At 46.1% G+C, this 19,797-nt stretch overlaps 1 protein-coding gene across 5 annotated transcripts in view; it reads right to left on the bottom strand.

The window, feature by feature from the left end:
- The window catches only part of PTN (pleiotrophin), a 109,529-nt gene that overhangs the window by 40,341 nt on the left and 49,391 nt on the right, over positions 1-19,797 (bottom strand). Inside the window, exon 3 of one of the 5 annotated variants that reach the window (XM_054034147.1) lies at positions 3,295-3,371. The exons of the other annotated variants lie outside the window; for them this stretch is intronic. The gene's annotated coding sequence lies outside the window, so the exon portion shown is untranslated. The remainder of the gene's footprint in view (positions 1-3,294; positions 3,372-19,797) is intronic. 5 annotated transcript variants of the gene reach the window in all.

The following is a 19,797-nucleotide window of genomic DNA, read 5'->3' as shown; positions in this document are numbered from 1 at the left end:
ATTTGCTTACTACTGTATGTTTTTCCCTTACACACATATCAACTCTCTCTCACACACACACACACTCTTACTAACATGGGGTACAAAATACTGTGCAAATACAAGACAAAGGAATAATGGCTAAAGAACCATTAAACTGAAAGTCTAAATCAGTGGTGGGCAACCTGCGGCCCATCAGGGTAATCCACTGGCGGGCCGTGAGACAGCATGAGGCATGGCCGCCCCCAGCAGCCACGGTTCGCCGTTTACGGCCAATGGGAACTGCAGGAAACAGCAGTCAGCATGTTCCTGCAGCCTGCACCACTTCCCACAGCTCCCAATGGCCGGGAATGGCGAACTGCAGCCACTAGGAGCTCCCAGCAGCCATGTCTGTGAACAGTTAATATAAACACTGTCTCGCGGACCACCAGTGGATTACCCTGACGGCCGCATTCAGCCCGTGGGCCGCAGGTTGCTCACCACTAGTCTAAATAGATGCAGGTCCAAATTTCCAAAAATGACTAGATATTTTAGGTGTCTCCATTTCTGAGTCTCTAATTTAAGACATCTCAAAGAGGGCTCATTGTCAGGGAGCTATGAACACACCACACTGGAGAATCAGGCCTTTTTTGGGTCAAAGGTGGGTGGGGGTGCAAGATCTGCAACAGCAGAGTGTTGAAGTATTCCACTGTCATAGTTGTACGGGGGAAAAGTGTCCACAATATCTGGTCACACAATGGTTGGCTCAACTCAAGCCAGTGTCATCAGTCCCTGGCTTTTATGATAACCTTGCTGTTTTCTGCCTCCCAACATTATCATGCACATATACACCTTAATAACAAAGGTTGAGATTAAGAAATTAATTACTCCAGGAAAAAGATGGATTTCCCCAAGTTCAGATGTCATTGACTAGGTTTCCTAGTATGGTCTATCTTTTTCATATATACTTTTCCTTCAGAGAACCTTAGGCAAAGGATTACAAGCTTTGGGGAGAGACTAGTGCTGTCCTTATAAGAGTAGTCCCCCGCTGGCCTATATTAAACATAGCATGGGTACAGAGGCTGATATTCATCTGCAGATCCCAGACCAGCACATAGAGGCCTAAATGTCTATAATTTGTCTTCAAAATCAATCTCCTGGAGGCAGAGTGAGGTCAATTATATTGTTCGAGTGATTTCCTTTGGCAGAGTCCCATCACATACACACACACACATATCCTCCCATCTCTATCTACCTTGAGGTGGTGGTCAGAGTGGCCCTGGCTGGTGGCTATCAAGCAGTGCCTAATGCTGACCTCTCCATTTATTTGGGGCCCTACAAAACCAAGGCTGCTATTTTAGTTCATTTTTTTGTGCCTGTGGCTTAGGGTGACCAGATCGCAAAAGTGAAATATCAGGACATATTGGGCGAGCGGGGAGGGGAGGAGGAAGGAAAGGGGGGGAAAAAGACAGACAGACACAGGAGCACAGCCCCGACCAGAGCCAGAGGCACACTGGTCCACCTGGCCCTGTGCTACCAGCATGCCCCTTCTTGTTGGGGGTGGGTCCATGCTGTGCCACACACCTCCCCTGTCCAGCATGCCCTGGATCCACTATGCCCAGAGCCCCCCTACAACCCTTCCACCACAAATGCACAGTGCTGTGCACACACACCCTGCCCAGCACCCCCCTGCCCACAGCCCCACCACAGCGAACCCCCCACTCTCTAGTTTCCCAATACACACAGATTTCCCCTCCCTCCTTTCCTTCCTCCCTCCCAGTGCCCTTCCCCACAGCCCCACCACTACAACTACACAATGCCCCACACAGACCCGCACTGCCCCGTGCCCTGACACACACAGATCTCCCCCACTGCCCAGCAATCCCCAACAGGCCCCCACTGTGTCACACCCCAAAACACACAAACCTCCCCCACTGCCCAGCGCCCTCCACACCATCACAGCCCAGCGCCCCATACACACCTCCCAGACACTCACTCCATCACACCCTGCCCCCTTCCCTAGCTGCACTCACCAGCCCTGCTGGGAGGTCTCTGGCTCCTAGGGTGAGAGCGGCGAGGGGAGTCTCCAGACTCTCCACGTGCTGCGCCCGTCACAAGCGCGAGCTCCGTGGCTCCCATTGGCTGGAAAAGCACCAATGGGAGCTGCCGGAGCTGTGGAGTGGGGCTTGCAGGCGCCGGCAGCACACAGAGCCCCCCCACCTTAAGAGCCAGAGGGACCTGCCAGGGGGTGAGGTGGGGTGTCCTGGCAGTGCTCCCCTGGGGCAGCTTCTGTCCCAGGAAACATCTGGCAGGCTGCCTCTGACTCCTATGGTTGCGGGTCGGGTTGGGTGAGGTGGGAAGGGGTGGAGGGCTCTCTGCCCACTCCCAGCGCCTGTAAGCCCCACCTCTGCAGCATGTGGCGCTCCTGCTGGTGGGCGGGCACTGGGAGCTGCCCCAGGAAGCGGTGAGCGGCGGTGCTGCGGCTGTGGTCTGGATGGTCCCTGATCTTGGGACAAAGAGTGTCCCGACCGATGTAAGGTCGGGACGCAGGACAAGTCCCCTAAAATCAGGACTGTCTAGTCACCCTACTGTGGCTTCTTCATTTAATGTCCGGTATAAGCCATTTCTGCTACAGTGATTTTGCTCCTGTCCTCCTCCTCCACACCACCACAATAAGCACATTTGTTATAAATATAAACATTTAATAATAATCTATGTTAGGTTTCTTTGTGCAGCCATTTTAAAGGGTATTAAATACAAAACTAAGGCCTGGTCTACAATGGGGGGGAATGGGAATCAATCTAAGATATGCAACTTCAGCTACGAGAATAGCGTAGCTGAAGTCGATGCATCTTAGATCGAATTAAAATTACTTACTTCGCGTCCTTGCGGCGCTGGATCGACGGCCGCGGCTCCCCCGTCGACTTTGCTTCCGCCTCTTGCACTGCTGGAGTTCAGCAGTTGGGGATCGATTTATCGCATCTACACTACACGCGATAAATCGATCCCCGATAGATGGATTGCTACCCACCAATCCGGCAGGTAGGTGTAGACGTACCCTAAGAGTGATGGATCTGACTCAAGCCCAGAGAGGCCAGAAAATTCCAAGGGGAGAATACAAAGGTAGCTGCCTTATTTTTCTGCATTTTCCTATTTCAATGAGACCAAGTCAGAGCCATTGGGTCTGATTCACCTTTACTGCACACCATCTTTACATTGTGTCACTCTCCCTAATAGTCCACTTCTCCCACAATCACTTCATGCCAGCTCTTACGGATGGTACGAACTCTCCCCAAAATTGGTAAGCCCACTTACCTTATCTTCCTTAATACTCACTTTGGTTGTGATGTGTTCAGAACACAGCCAGGTGGTAACGGCTAGGCAGGGCAAGCTACCCTGTGGACACAGCTAGCCTGCATGATAAGATGTTTGTGGTGTTGTTACCGCCTATTCCTGTTACTCTCCCACCCCATCCACTTGTTTGTTTCATCCTGCTGTTCTGTCTTGTCACTAATTGCCTTTGTAAACTCTTTAGGGCAGAGACTGTCTCTTGACGTCATGCTTGTACAACACCTAGCACAATGGTGCCCACATCCCTGACTGGGGCAACTTGGCATGACTGTAACATAAATCAGTAATAACTACAATATGGAGCCAAAGTCAGTTCTAGTCTAGAGGGTGCAGCGGCCACTGACTTCGTACCTCCTTTTTCCAGGAAGGGAGGGAAGGAAAGACAGAGAAGCACAGCTCCTTTCCTCAGCTAAAAGCAACAAGTCCATAGATCCCCCTCCTCCTCGACTGGTGGAGGGAAAGTTCCCCTTTCTCTTCCTATTTACTTTAAGCACTGTCCATACTAACTCATTGTACTGCAGGCATTGTCAATAAAACAGAGTGTTTCTTTCCCATATGCATAAATCATAACAGTCCTAGTAACAATAACCACCCTGTTATGATGCACTGCCAATGATCTGAGCAACCCTCTCTGATGGTACTTTTGTTGTGACATGAAGAGCTGTCCAACAGGAGCCAGGCTGAGATTCTCTGCCTCATTCTCAGTCAGTCTCCATGTATGTCTCTCCTTCTGCACCAATGGGAATTTTTTAACTGGGTGACCTCAGACAAGTAATTTCACCCTTCTGTGCCTCAGTTTCTTCATTTGTGAAATGTGGCTAATGATACTTGCCTCCTTTGCAAAGTGCAGTGAGAGTAGGGATGAAAAGCGCTATAGGGCTATGTGTTATTATCCCACATTAGCCACTGAAAAGCTATTTGATTGTAATAATTTTTGCACAATATTCTTCTGAGATGTATTTAACCTTGTAGTGAATTAAAGCCCAATCCAGCATCTTGCACTACTTACGTAGGCCCCCGTGCCCATGAAGGACCCTACTGACTTGGGCAGGGCCCCACTGGACACAGGGATCTTCCCAGATGCAGACAGTTGCAGGATCGGAGCAATACTCTGCAACCAATTACCAGTCCTTCAAGTTATCAAGTCATCTGGGCAAAGCTATACAAAACAATAGCTTCCTCCAATCTGTGTCAGCCTCCACCCATTTCTACTCTTCATTTCTTGTTATATTCTTGAATTTACTGTGCTTGAACTGACTGAGGTACTTGAATTAGGGTTGCCAAGCCTCCTGGTTTGGCCGTGAGCAGGGCCGGCTCCAGGCACCAGCTTGCTAAGCAGGTGCTTGGGGCAGCCACTCCAGAGACGGGTGGCAGGTCCAACTATTAGGCGGCAATTCGGCGGACGGTCCCTCACTCCTGCTCAGAGCGAAGGACCTCCCGCCGAATTGCTGCTGCAGATCGCGATCGCAGCTTTTTTTTTTTTTTTTTTTTGCGCCGCTTGGGGTGACAAAAACCCTGGAGCCGGCCCTGGCCGTGAGTCTCCCGGAATCAGGTTTGATCTCCCAGAGGCTACTGAAGTCAAACCAGGAGATTTTAGGCAACTAAAAGTCTGGCGGTGCAGCAGGGCTAAGGCAGGCTCCCTACCTGCCTTGGCTCCACACTGTACCCGGGCATGGCCAGATGTCCGGCAACGGCTCCTAGGAGGAGGCACGGCTGGGGGGCGGTCTCTGCGCACTGCCCTGCCCTGAGCACTGACTCTGCAGCTCCCATTGGCTGGGAATGGGGAACCGGCCAATGGGAGCTGCAGGGGCGGCACTAGCAGGCAGGGGCAGCGTGCAGAGCCTCCTGGTTGTCCATAGCCTAGGAGCCGCTGCTGGACATGCCGCCACTTCCGGGAGCCACCTGAGGTAAATGCCACCTGGCCGGAGCCTCCACCCCGAACCCCCTCCCACACCCTAATGCCTTGCCCCAGCCCTGAGCCCCCTCCTGTACCCAAACTCCCTCCCAGAGCCTGTACCCTGAACCTCCTCCTGCACCCCAAGCCCCCTCCTGCACCCAAACTCCCTCCTGGAATCCGCACCCTGAACCCCCTCTCTCACCCCAACTCCTTGCCCCAGGCTCAGCTTGGAGCCCCCTCCCACACTTCGAACCCCTCGGCCCCACGCTCCAACCCAGAGCCCACACCCCATCCTGCACCCCAACCCCCTGCCCCAGTCCGGTGAAAGTGAGTGAGGGTGGGGGAGAGTGAGCGACAGAGCGGGGGCGGGGCCTCAAAAGGGGCATGGCATGGGTGTAGCCTTGGAGAAGGGGTGGGGCAAGGGTGTTTGGGTTTGTGTGATTAGACAGTTGGCAACCCAACTTGAATGGTGTACCAAAAAGTGTTATTTAGCCTTTCCCACAATACAAAAAAACAAACAGGGATCACCCAATGAAATTAATAGGAAGCAGGTTTAATACAAACAAGTGGAAGTACTTTGGAATGCACAATTAACCTTGTGGAACTCATTGCCATGGGATGTTGAGATGATTAAAAAAAGAACCAAGTAAGTTCATAGAGGATAGGTCCATCAATGGCTAGCTGCCAAGATAGTCAGAGATGCAACTCCATGCTCAGGGTGACTCTAAACCTCTGGAGTACCAGAAGCTGGGAAGAGAAGACAGAGGTGGATCACTCCAACTGCCCTCTTCTGTATACTCCCCCAAAGCTTCTGGTACTGGCCACTGTTGGAAAATAGAATACTGGGCGAGATGAACCTAGTATGGCAATCCTTATATTCTCATGACTCTCAATTCTGGATATTTATTTTTTTCTTAAGCTTTTCAAAATACTTTATACTCCTAAAGAAAATTAGTTTTAATTTTAATCTCTTTTGCTCATTAGACCTCCCCAGCTCCTTTCTCCCCCGCCCTCTCCCTAACTCCAAAGAATATGCAATGCCGTTGGAAAATTATTTAAGCTGAAAGCATGTGATCTTTCACCTATGCCCTCTATTAATTTTTGTGAAGGCATGTGAACCCTGCCTATTTTTTCCGGGAAATTGCTTCTTTGCTTCAACTATAAATAAAAAGCGCAGGGTAGCTGCGTAGAAATGAAAGAGAAAATTAATTCAACCAAAACAGAATGTACTGTGCAAATGAGTTTTGTTTTTCATCCACCATGTGATTGTCATGTGTGAATAGGTTTCGGTTTTAAATCATTTTCTGTAAGAGGAATTAGTGAAAAAGGAACAGGACTTAGACAAGAGGCTGTCTCCCACTTGCAAATCAGGAAGCAATGGCAACACTGTGGGACATGTTCTGTCTGCCATGATGCTACGAAGGCAGTGGAGTGGAGTGTACTGCATCAACAAGAGCCAAAGAAAGGCATGGAGAACACAAATCCCCATCCTCTGCTAACAACAGACATTGGGCATTGGGATGGGCTCACTGCCCTGAGCCACTCTCTCCCTTTATTTCCTTGACAGCAAAAGTCTTTCAAAATAAAGTTCTCAAACATGAGAAAAACTTAATAGCCAAAGTCCTTCCTCCTATGGTTTCCTGTGGGAGGATGGGAGCTTCCATCCCTCCTGCACAGCCTGCAAAGATGACACCCTTTTCCCCCTCCCCCACCCAACAATGAGAACAGGAAGCCTTTGGAGCCATTCTTCCCTCCCCAGGGTGTGCCTTGATTGGTTTGGTAATTTATTGCACCTAGGGTTGCAAGGCATCTGGTTTTCGACCTGAACGCCTGGTCGAAAATGTTAAAAGTCGGTGGTTCAACAGAGCTCAGGCAGGCTCCCCGTCTGTCCTGGCTCCACACAGTTCCCGGAAGCAGCAGGTATGTCCCTGCGGCCCCGCAATGAGGCTCTGCGTGCTTCCCCTGCCCCAAGTGCTGGCTCTGCAGCTCCCATTGGCCTGGAACCATGGCCAACCAGAGCTGTGGGCACAGCACCTGCAGGCGAGGGCAGCACGCAGAGCCCCCTGGTCACCCCTGCACCTAGGGTCTGCATTGACATACCAGCCACTTCCAGGAGCCACCTGAGGGAAGCTCTGCCCAGAGCCCTCCCCCCCCTGCACCCCAACCCCAGCCCTGATCCCCCTCCCAGAGCCCACATCCCACACCCCAACCCCTTGTCCTAACCCTGAGCCCCCTTCAGCACCCAAACTCCCTCCCAGAGCTGGCACCCCCCATTCCCCACACACTCCGAACCCCTCGGCCCCAGGCCAGTGCCCCCATGCATCTCAAACCCCTCATCCCTGGTCCCACACCAGAGCCCGCACCCTCAGCTGGAGCCCTCATGCCCCCTGCACCCCAATCCCCTGCCCCAGCCCAGAGCCCCCTCCTGTACCCCAACCTCCTGCCCCAGCCCAGACCCCCTCCCACACTCCAAACCCCTCGGCTCCACCCCCCAGCCTAGAGCCTCATCCTGCACCCCAAACCCCTTATCCCCGGCCCCACACCGCCTGCTGGAGCCCTCACCCCCCACACCCCAACCCCTTGCCCCAGCCCTGAGCCTCTCCCGCACCTCAAACCCGTTATCCCTGGCCCCACCTCAGAGCCCACACCCCCAGCCAGAGCCCTCACTCCCTCCACACCCCAACCCTCTGCCCCAGCCTGGAGCCCCCTCCCACATCCTGAACTCCTAATTTCTGGCCCCACCCTGGAGCCTGCACCCCCAGCCGGAGCCCTCACCCCCTCCCGCACCCCAACCCTCTGCCCCAGCCTGGTGAAAATGAGTGAGTGAGCGAGGGTGAGGGCACGACGGAGGAAAGGGGCTGGAGTGAGTGGGGGCATGGCAAGGGTGTTCGGTTTTCTGCAGTCGGAAAGCTGGCAACCCTCATTGCTCCACAAGGGTCCTGCTCCTGGGCCCGCAAAGAAATGGTAACCTTGTTTTCCTGAAGACACCACCCCTCCCTGAGACCATTTCCCCTTTCCCAGCAGCTGCCTCTGCCACTTCCTAGGGTCCGTTTGCTCCAGAACCGTCTCCCTTAAAGGGCCAAGCTATCCAATTATATGCACGATGGCCACACTCCTGCCACATAAAACATACCTGCCATTCCCTTGTGCCAGTTCTCTTCACCCACAAGCTCTGTGTGTGTGTATTTTAATCACTCATCAATTTTCTGTTACTTTACCCTCTGTTGAAATATGCTTGAAAAATATTTTTAAAAACCTCGTTAGCTCAAATATCCTGTGTAGTTTGATGTTCACTGTCTCCCCCTGCTCTTCTAGGTATCCTTCAAAGTGTAATAAGCCTCATCTTGTCTAATCCCAAATGATTCTTCCCCTCCCTCTGGGGTTCCTGGATCCTTATATAAATAGACATCATTTCTGGATGGAATCTCATAATGAGTCAGTCAGCACCTTATGGCTGCTTGAAGTCACAGAGTTCTCTCACGATGCCTAAACAACCTAATCATTGAAAAAACAAACTCCAAAGCAGTGGAGACATAGCATGAGACCTATATTGCTTTTGAAGACACCTGCCCGCCCTAGAGCGCTTGCATCTTCCTTTTATGCTCTGCTAACTTCTTTGGGGGGAAAGAATAAACTTATTGTGCTTGTTAAAAAGGGGGTTTGCTCTTAGTATAGTAAAATTCAGCCATCTCACTAGGTGATAAGTCAATACAGTGTTAGCCAGGAGAGTGAAAATTCACTGATTAATAAACAGAGCAGTGTGAAATTTGCCATGTGAAAGCTGCAATATTGGTGAATGTGAGGGCAGAGCAAAAATTCATGGTAATTTCGAGAGTTCTGTGGAGGTTGTTTAGCAAAATATATTCCCAATGCCAATACTTTTTGTGAAATTTTCATTAGTTTAATGATAAATTTTTAGTAAGATTTTGTGCATGAAGGGTGAAATCCTGCCATTGAAGTCAATAGCAAGACTCCCACTGACTTCAATGGAGTCAAGATTTCACTCTCGGTGTCATTTTAACTTTCACCAATGAAAGCAGCTTCCTGAGCTGGGCAAAAATCAAAGTGGGAATACTGATGAAGACAAAAGGGCAGCTTTTTAGCTGCAGAAAACATTTTCATAGAAAATAGAAGAAAATAGATGTGAGGCAAAACCACAGAAATGTTTCTTTCCTGTGCCCAGCTTAAAGGGGCCTGACTTTCAGAGGGTGAATGCACAGCACTTTCTAACAATCAGGCTCCTTTAAGGTGCCCTAAATTGGGCATGCAATAATTAAGGCACCCAGTATTCTCTAGTCACTTAAAAAAAATTTTTGGCCATGATTCCTACATCAGTTTTGCCAGCCAAGTATGGTGGCTGGAAATGCTCAGGATATCTATCTATGCGACAGGGGAAATAGTGGCACAAATGGGGTGCCATAACTATGCCAACATAACCCTGTAGTGTAGATGCAGTCTACAGTGGCGGAACAAGATTTGCTGCTGCTGTAGGAACAGCACCTTCCCAAGCGATGGTATCTAGGTTGATGATGGAAGCATTCTTCTGTTGACCTAGATGCCTTTACACTGGGGTTACAGCTACAGAGCTCAGGGGTGTGGATTTTTCACACCCCTGAGCATTGTCACTATATCAACCTCAGCTGGAATGGCAGTAGGTGTTTAAGGAATTTAACAGCATAGTTAGCTAAAGATGTAAATCCAGTGTTACTAATAATCTGACTCCCACCCTGGTCCCAACAAATATCTAATTTGAGTTAAATGGGGCTTTAAACCGTCTCATGAGGTGGGTGTGTTGGAAGTTGAGTACTGTTAAAGCTCAGTTTGGTAATGCAGTGGGGAATCATCTTGAGAAGCAGGCAGTGGGCTAACAATTAAAAAATGATCAGATCACTTTGAAAAAATATTATGAAGTTAAAACATTTGTCAATTTATTTGACCTGCTCTACTTTGAAGCTGGAATGAAGCAAGAAGAGAACTGAACATAATGTATTGTTCCATCACCTAAATTTGAGGGTGCTTGCTCTGGGATTGGCCCAAGCCAGATATGTGGTGGGGGGAGAGAAAAATAAAGTGCAACCAAGTTAGGATCAAAAGTGGGTGTAATGAACCCCTTCTCCACCTGTGGGCCAGTACTTTTGAAAGTGAGCAATGTTTTACTTAAGTCACTTCCCTAGTGAGCCACAATCCCCTCAGGATGTTCCCTTCATCCTATCCAGGAAAAAAAACAAACAGAGCTGGAAATCTTCTCAATGCTTCATGGGGTACCTTGCATTCTTATCAAGTATAGGAAAATTACAAAAACAAAGCTTTCCCATCTCCTCATCCTCAATCCATTAAAAAATGCAGTAGATCCTGTTTCAAATCCAAATGGCAAGGCCCTCCCACACTCTGGATCTAAATTCTGTGGCAAGGTCCGTGGCTTCTGTGGCATTCTGGTGAATATTCTGGAAATTCTGTGGCAGCATGAGATAGAAGTCTAAATGGAGGGGTTTATACTGAATTAAATATGAACTCAAGTGAAAGCACAGGAAGTTAGCAGCCTAAATACCTTTGAGGATCTGGACCTTAGGACCTAATTGCATGGCGGATATTGTTGGGAGGAAGCTGGAAGGTTTGGCACCGGGTTAAAGGAGAATTAGACTTGTGGCATCCTGGGATTGTTTAGTAAACATCATAGCTGGATATTTCTTCAAAAAGGACGGCAGAGAAATAGTTAACAACTTTAGCACTTTAACGGTCATCCTTAGGTTTCAGAGTTAATGAATTATAAAGATAAATAGGGGGGGAAATCTGTGAATTGCCCATGTTGTCTAAAGACTCAGGAAGTGAAATTATAAGTTTACACCTGATTAATTTTTTCAGTGTAATCTTTACAGTCATGGGGGCTAAAAACAATCATTTTAATGAAAGCTCAGACTCTGGAGCAAAATTATGTGGCAAGGGGTGAATTCTGGGACATATTACATGGCCATGGAATTGCAAAATAAATATACAAGGCCCTAGAAATAGAGGTTTCTGTTCAGGGTAAAGGAAGCCTGCATTCTCTGCCCACAGACAGGGAGTTGGAACAGCTCTAAAAGTAGTTAAACTCACAGTGGGAAAGTAATTTTGATTCAGAGGTGATTCCTATTCAAAGGAGGTTCCTATTAATGTAGAAGTTCTTTTTTAAAAGCATTTCCAATACTACATATTGAAATATAGAACTCTAGCATAAAAACAGTATAGTACAGCTCGCTGCAATTCATTGCTGACCTATTGGTTGTTTGTTTTTCCCAAGAGGATCCTTCACACCTCTCTCTGAGCCCCTCCTTTTCCTAGCCTCAGGGCCTCACCTCACCGTGACCAGGTTCTGATGAAAGAATGCTGAACTAAGCTCCTTTTGGAACCTTGAAACACCTCTCTCTTGTATCACAGTACAGACCGTCCTCAGTCTTGAAGCGGGGGCTGGATGGGAACACCCTACTTCCACAGCACTTCCAGTTCCTACCCTCTTGGGAGTAGGAGGTTGGAATTGAGTCTCTGTGCTTACTCCTTGCATGGTGCTCTGAGACTGCTGGGCTGGCCTTCACTAGTGTTTGAGAATCACAATGTTTCCTGTGTGCTGCAACATCTGCATTTGCTGTTTAGAATCAGGACACGCCCCATCAGAACCACCATCTATGGATATGCCTAATCTAGAGATACTCCTTTAATAACATGCATATTTACAGAGACGTGGACATTCTAGTGAAAGAACTGTGTATGAACATACTAGTTTTAGATCCTCTAGCCCTACCACGTGCCCTAGAATGCTCCCATGTTTCAGGCTGTGTTTCCAAAGCAGAGATGTAGGTCCTGAGCTGGTGTAAATGGGTGAAGTTCTACTGACCCCAGTGGAGATATAACTTCCACCAGTTGGGGGAGCTGGCACATAGCCTTTAATTTTTAATTCTTTTCCTCCTCGCTAAACAGGTGGTATAGTTAGAGCCACCATCTCTTCTCCTCCTGTTCTGCTGCTCCACTATTAGGTGCAGAAATTCAGCACTGTATTCCCATATGAAGAAATTGGCAAGAAGAGAATGTGTGCTCTTGGCAAAGCCTTACCCTGGGGTTATGCCAATAAACAATCATTTCCTAGCTGCCACAAACATTCCATTATTTCTGCTGGGCCATTCAGGCCACTCAAGTTCAGGCTCTGTCAGTCCTTCCTTAATAAACCCCTATTATCAGGGGCTTAGACCTCAGTGGTTAGAATTCCTGCTCAGCCGAGACTTGGCACTCACGGTTTCAGCCCAAATGTTCTTTGGGGGGGGAAATTAAAACACACTGTAGCAGAGCCAAGACAATGGAAGTTTGTTGCCTCCAACTTATATTTGCACTTTGAAATAGCTAAAAAAAAAATGTGACATTTTAAGTTTGTTTTTTTAAAAACAATGTTTGGAGACTGGTTATTGTCGAAACGAATCATGATGGCAGTGAGTGAGTGAGTAGCTGACTATGCAGATCCATTTCATTTTTTCATGCATTTTTAATCACATGCTTTTAGGGACCGATTTTCAAGAGCACTCTGCACCCACCTTCTGACATGTACAGTGCAGAGACACGACTGCTCAGCTGCTGTAAGTATACAGCTCTACTGACTTCATGCCCATGACATACTATCTCAATCCAATGGATCTATGACGTACATGTGCTTTACTCCTTCATCCCATCCTTCAGAGACTTTACAGGTCATATGGGGTAGCATACCATTCAGGGACACACTGACATATCCTTGTGAGCAGCTCTGGCCTTAGAATTTTTGGTGCTCTAAATAAGCCTTTGTTACTATTAGGGATGGCTTACCTAGTCTGTCAGGAATAAGAACTTGCCCAATCTACACTCAATTCCTGATCTCAAATCAACCCTAACTTTAAAAGGAAAAAAAGAGAATGTATCCCCATTCTACACAGTTCCCCTATACATGCAGATAAAGCTGCAGGGCCCAACAATTCTGGCTGCCTCCCTCTTGGCCGTAGTCTTTATTCTCCTTTGTTAAACTATATATAGACAGCTGTGCCTGTGCAACGGCATCATAAAATGGGTGTTAAACCATAGAACCAGTGAACAGCATCCACACTACTACTCTGCAGTGATTTGGTCCTTATGCTATTGTAGTTACAGTGGCTAGCTCTGTGAGCCAAGGTGCAAATGTCAAACAGGGCAAGTCTAATCCAAAAAGGGGCACGGTTAGCAAAGATTTACACTGCATTTATTCTCCAGTTGGGTGTGTTGGGTAAAGATAAAAAATGGCTGGTGTAGACTAAAGCACCCAGGAGGCCACAGAGAGAACCCACGCCATAAGAACATCCAGCAAGGATATGCTACATCTCTACCTCTCTGGTGATGACTGCTGATAGGACCTGTCCCTTTCCATGCTCCCCTTCCCTACTGCCTTTTTGGTTCAGGATTATTGACTGGCATGTAGACCATGACAAATGTGATGTTTGCATTGCATAGGGAGTTGGATTTACAGAACACTATGGCATAGGTGTAATGTATGGAAATCACCAAGGATTTGTGTAGCTAGGAGGTGTGGGAGAGAGAAAAAAAATGGGCAAAAGAGCTGAGATTATTGGCTGATAAAATGAGGCCCTTTCCCATTGCTTGTTGGAAGTGGGTAGATGTCACTTTGCGAGTTAATACTGCACTGATGTATGTTTGGGAAAACCTTGCCGAGGCAGTGGCCTGGGAGTCAGAGCTTTTTCAGAGAGGCTCTTTCCCTCTGTAAGAGTTATTTGGTATTTGTCTCAGGAACTGTTTGTATCTCTTTCCACATAAAGTCAACCGAGACCCTTTTTACTTGTGTGGGATTCTCCAAATTCCCTGAACAGTAGTGACAGCAGCATCAGTCCAGGGAATATACTAATTACCACCATGAGCTGATGCTGCAATGACAAAGGAATGAACAGAAGGGAATGGGAGCATGGCTGAAAGGCCCACACCATTGGCTCCTTTCATTCCCCAGAGGAACTCCTGTCTGTTTTGAAAAGTACTGGAGAATCATGCTGTAATTTACTCAATTGTACTAGAATTACCTGTGGAACTGCAGCTGTGACGGCAGGAAGATAGGAGACTTAAAAGACTCAGTCAGAGAAGCCTCTGAGGTTTTAGTTGCTTACATCAAACTGGATCTCCAGACACTCTGAGGTCAACATACCCCTCAAGAGGGTAGATGGTTGAACATATTTGAAGATGGGAATGGCTCTGTCCCCTTAATGCACCCTGAAATCCTTTGTTTCAAATTCTATCATGGGAATTTCATAAGCAAAATCTTAGATCAATGTCATGAAACAATTTGAAGTGTGCAATCTGTGTGGAGTGTGAACTTAACGTAAATTTCTTTACCAACAATTTGTGTATTACTCCTACTTATTTTGGAGATTTTGTTTCAGCTTGGGGAATGTTACAAACAAAAACATTATAAAGAAAACCTTTGCAAAACTGCGCTTGTTTTTCCACAAATGAAATGGAGATGATGGGGAGAGGAGAGAAGAGAGAGGGATTTTATTTTTTGATAATTTCATTGAAAAATCACAAAGGGTCTGCTTTGATTTATAGATAGAGATTTTCTGCACAGATCTAGCAGGTGGTGCGCAAGTCAATTCATTACAGTGTCAGCAGCATATCTACCACAGATTGTAAGGATTTCTCTTATAGAAAGCATGAGTCTATAGGGAAATCCCATCCCCTGGGTTCCAATCCCAAAGAGCTAATGTAACCCATCACAAATTAAAACATACAGTTGTTCCTTATAGATTTCTTGCAATAATAATTAGTGGCATCTGTGTAGGTGCAATACAGCACTACCCCCTCCTGGAATGTGACAGATGGACTCATTTGCAAGAGGTCCCTCTGGTTGAGCTAAGGGGGATAAATTTAAATAAGTGTAGAGATGGCGTGTTAACATAAACCTTTGCAAACACAAATTAAGAAAGAAACAAATGGTATACATACAAGTGCTAGCATAAACACAGAACTCAGAGTACTCAGCCCTTGCCTAGACAGGCAACAACTGAACTTAAAGGCTACCCAGCCCAAAATGCATTCTGCATTGAGCAGAGACTAAACATTGCTCCCACCACAAGAGGATCAGATTCATAATACCACAAGTGGGTAGAGACCTATGTTTCTGGAGCCTAAATCCTACATTTGAATCCCACTTCTCCGGATGCAGCATGGTGGCCTCACTGTTTGTAGATGTGCCATCATAAATCACTCCCAACTGGCACCTAATTAGGTGGACACTATTACCCAGTCTTTTACTTCCTGGCAGAAGGAAGTATCTGCTTGTACTGGCTCTGGCAGTAAAGACCTCCTGCTGATGGCTCAGGTAATACTTCCAACCTCTCTTCAGAAATGAACCTGATGACCTATTTCAAGAAAGATGTGTGACCAAGGAGAGGGGTAAGTAAATGCACCTCTAGGCTGATACAGAGCAAGGTTTTTTGGTTTCTTTTACTACTTTTGATCTAATATTTGCTGCTCTGCACTGGCTTGCTGACAGTGAGGTGTAGGAAATCAAAAGCTTCATCCCCCCTCCTCGCCTGGGATTGGTTGATTGTAAGCATATAATCAGCCAATCAAAGGATACAAACTCAGTTTTTTTATTTTTTCAGCTATTAGCCTTGCTGATCATGCAAAATAAAAGAGGGGGGCATTTTGCATCCTGTGACTTGATGCTTCACAAAGTGGGACAACAGCCAGAGAATCAAGACATCTGGTCAGACTGCTACACTGTGACTGAGAGAGTCCTATTTGAGAAAGGTTAATGCAAAAATAAAGGATTTTCTATCAGTCACATTAAAGCCCAGGCCTCAGTTTATGTTAACCAATTATATGGTCCCTTAACCCCTCTTCTCTAACACTGCACACTCTTTTCATTCCAGCCTCACTCAAACACTCAGCCTACCCATCTTGTTCCTCTCCATTAGTACACCCACCATTCTCCCCTCACAAACTTATCTGCAAAAATACCTTTACTGTTTTTAGACTGGTCTCTTTTCTATCCATCCATTCCATGCTCATCATTGTGAGAGCACTTACTCTTCTCTGTAGGTATTATTAACTCCATTTCCAAAGATGCTTTCCCCCTTTCTCCCTGGATGAGAGTCTCCACACTGTACTCTGTAAAGAATTCTCTCTTTTATCTGCCTCTCACTGCAAGGTATTCTGCGATTCTCTGTAGGAGGCTGCTTCCTAAAAATAAATTGCATGATGATCGGTTTTCACTTATGCTTGATCTAATTAAGTTTTGCCACCATAACACAACATGGTGCAACAGTGACATTTCCACTGTATTAAACAGGGCTTTGTTCTTTCCCTGCTCCTTCCTTTCCCTCATATAGTCAAACCAAAGGCAATGGTTGGGTTTTAATATGAAAATAATTAGCACCATCCAAGTGCATTAAAAAAATACAAATTCAAGCTGTCTGAATTCCTGAATTGGTTGATCTCTCAGAAGAACTTAGACAACACCAGCAGTCAAGAAGAAGATGAAACAGCTCAACAGCATTTGTTCACAAACCAGAGAAGGTGCTGTGTTTAAATGCAGCAATTGGCTCATCTCTCCAGTAGCGAAAAAGCTCAAGGATGGAACCATTAACTATTACACTGTCAAAGGCCACATACTGGATAGAAGACAACAGTGATATAATTAGTGGTGAATTCTGGGATAGATTTAAAATGTCCAGAATTAAAGTAACGCTCCTAAATTCATATTTAGGCATGCAAATAAAAGTTTATCTATATCTCTAAACATATATTTAGGATCCTAACTTTAGGCACTAAGGTTTGAAAATACTGACCTATAGGAATAAATGTATTATTATTTTTAAAGACTAATATAGCATCATAATTGTGCATGGGAATTTACAAAATGGATAAAGACAGTGTCCCTTCCCAAAAGATCTTATCATTTAAACTGAAGGTACATTTTAGTAGCTCCCCAAGGAATTTATGCAGAAATTCAGGGCTCTTAATCTGTGTTTGAATGCTGCACCCCCTTGACTCCCACTGCAATGGTTTAACTATGCACTACCTCTAAAGCAGACCACTATTTGAAAGACACAAACTACCCCTTGGGTCTGATTCTGCAGTGCCCTGCACCTTGTGTAGTCATTTACACCTGTGCAAAATGCTTCTGATCTAGTAGTATTTTACACTCATTTGTCACAGGTATAAATGACTACACACCGTGCAAAATCAGGTATCTGAAGCTGTATCCTCCTGTTGTGATGATAGCAGAACAGTGGGAATGCTCTAGGATTTCTAAAGAATTTGGTATTGGTTGGTGCCTACAGCAGTCACCATGGTCAGCACTTCAGACACTCTTAAATTTGGGATTTATGAAACCATTGAGATTTTCATATAATCCCCTAATCCTACCCCACCACCTCACTGCTTAACCATCTGAATGCTGCCAAATATACCTGGATATATGGCCAAAATGCACCTTGCGTATTTACCCAGATACATTGCTTTGAATCATCAACATTCCAATGAAACACTGATGCTTTCAAGACAAATAGCAATGCAAGGGTTTATTTATGACTCTTTGTATTTTAATGGTAATATTTCATTGTGGGCACTCACATATCTGTTCTTCTGAGTTTTTCATTTCAAATTATACTTTGGCAATTTCTCATCAGATAGTGATGGGAAAACTATAAAGGAGACTGAGTACTTAGCAGTCCAAGTGGCCATGAATAAAATGGTGACAAAAATCACAGGAAATTTCTAGATGGCAGCTTCAAAAGCAGATGCAGAAGGAAGAACTCCCAAACTGCTGACTTTTTAAAATTCCTCTTTCCTCTCCCAGGGAATAAGTCTCCCAAAGGGCTTTGCACAGTACCTGTGTCAGACACTGATGCGTACAGGATCAATTTACAACAGGAATCAGAGAGCAAAAGCTCTCAGAGGCCAGACTAGGGGCAGGAGGAAGTCTGGCAGCATCCTGCCTGCTACCCCTCCCCTGAATTAAATGTCACAGATAGAATAGGAACAAAACTAGGTTTGTTCTCTTTATAGTGATACTATATAACTGGATTTGGAAATTAATGCCAGCAAGTGGGTTGGAAAAGTCTAATCTGGATTTCAAAAGATAGCACATCTGAGCGGTAACACAGATATTTAAGCCTTTCCTTCAACCCCACTTTGTACCTCAGGCTCCCTTTTAGCTCCTGTCAGAGATGCTGTCTACAGCCTATGAGGGTCCCAGTTTGAGTCTCAGTTGCAGTAATGTGCAAGAAACACCCACATACCCCAACCACACATCTGGGCACCTAACAAGAGAGTCCACTGATGAAGCACATCCACTCCAGTGTCTGGTCATAGGTGGATAGCTATACCACCTTTATTTGCAAAGTGAGCAAATTTGCCCACTTGTTGTTATTTGCAATCAACTCTGTTGAAAAAGCCAGGGATGTCTTGTAATTTTAAAAATTACCCTCTCCTGATTGACGTTCGTCATACATCCATTAATCCCTGGGAAGCAAGGGACTGAATTATGCTTCCTTGCCAAAGGCATAGTCCCAGAAGCACTGAACACCATCAGCCCAAGCCAACTTCAGAAGAAGTCAAATGCACTCAGCACCTTGCAGAACTGGAGCCAAACCTTCCCCCCACCTATTCTATTGCACAGACACTAATTTATTGTTGCAGGTTTCCATATGGGCACTGAGTTTACAAAATAGATTACCTCAAATACAGCTTCTTATAATCAGAGAAGGGAGAGGAGCTGAAGATTTCATGAAGTCTGCTAGGTATCTCACTGTGCTGATCTAGTTAACCAGGTAGGCACTTAGATACTGTGGTAATGTGTGCCAGCATACAAGACAGGAGGCCTGATTCAAAGCCAATTGAAATCAATGGAGTCTTTCCAGTGACTACATAGGGCATTAAAAAGATCCAGATACGTTAGTTTGTTATTATCCGGTTGTTCACAACAGGTGAGCTGCTGGCACTTGTTTGTTTATTATTTTTTGCTGAGAAAGGAACATTACAGCTTTTGTGTGGGGGTAGGAATCTCGCCTATAAAGAACAAGTATTATATAAAAAAGATGCAAAGACAAAAATAGGGATTGATGAACCTGTTCAGATAAAAGGAACAGCAAGACAACTCAGCATTACATTTGCAAAACAATTTACCAACATAATTAATCTCTGCAACATCCTTGCTAGGCAGGTATTTATTATCACACACACCCATTTCAGAGGTGAGCAAATGGAAGCACTGAGAAGTTAATTAATTGCCAAAAGACCAGAGCCATAACTAAGCATTTTAGCACTGGGGACGAACAAGCATATTTGCTCCCCCTACCGGTTTATTTTAGTCATTTTTCAGTCCCATTTTTTGCCCCCACTTTTTGGCATCCTGGGTGGCTGCCCTGCTCGCCCTGCCTTGGTTACAGTCCTGCAAAGGACAAAGAAACCCAAAGGTAGAGCCGGAACTTGGACTCAGGAGTTCCTGGCTTCTAGTTTCTTGCTCTAGAGTCTAGACACTGCAGCTTCATTGAGAAGATAACCAACTTGAAATTTCACCCAGAACTTGAATCCAACCTTGTTTGAAGTTC

This window comes from Malaclemys terrapin, chromosome 1, assembly GCF_027887155.1.
Source record: "Malaclemys terrapin pileata isolate rMalTer1 chromosome 1, rMalTer1.hap1, whole genome shotgun sequence".
NCBI lineage: Eukaryota > Metazoa > Chordata > Testudines > Emydidae > Malaclemys > Malaclemys terrapin.
The sequence above is the reverse complement of the archived record's forward strand: the minus strand, read 5'-3'. Positions and strand labels throughout refer to the sequence as shown.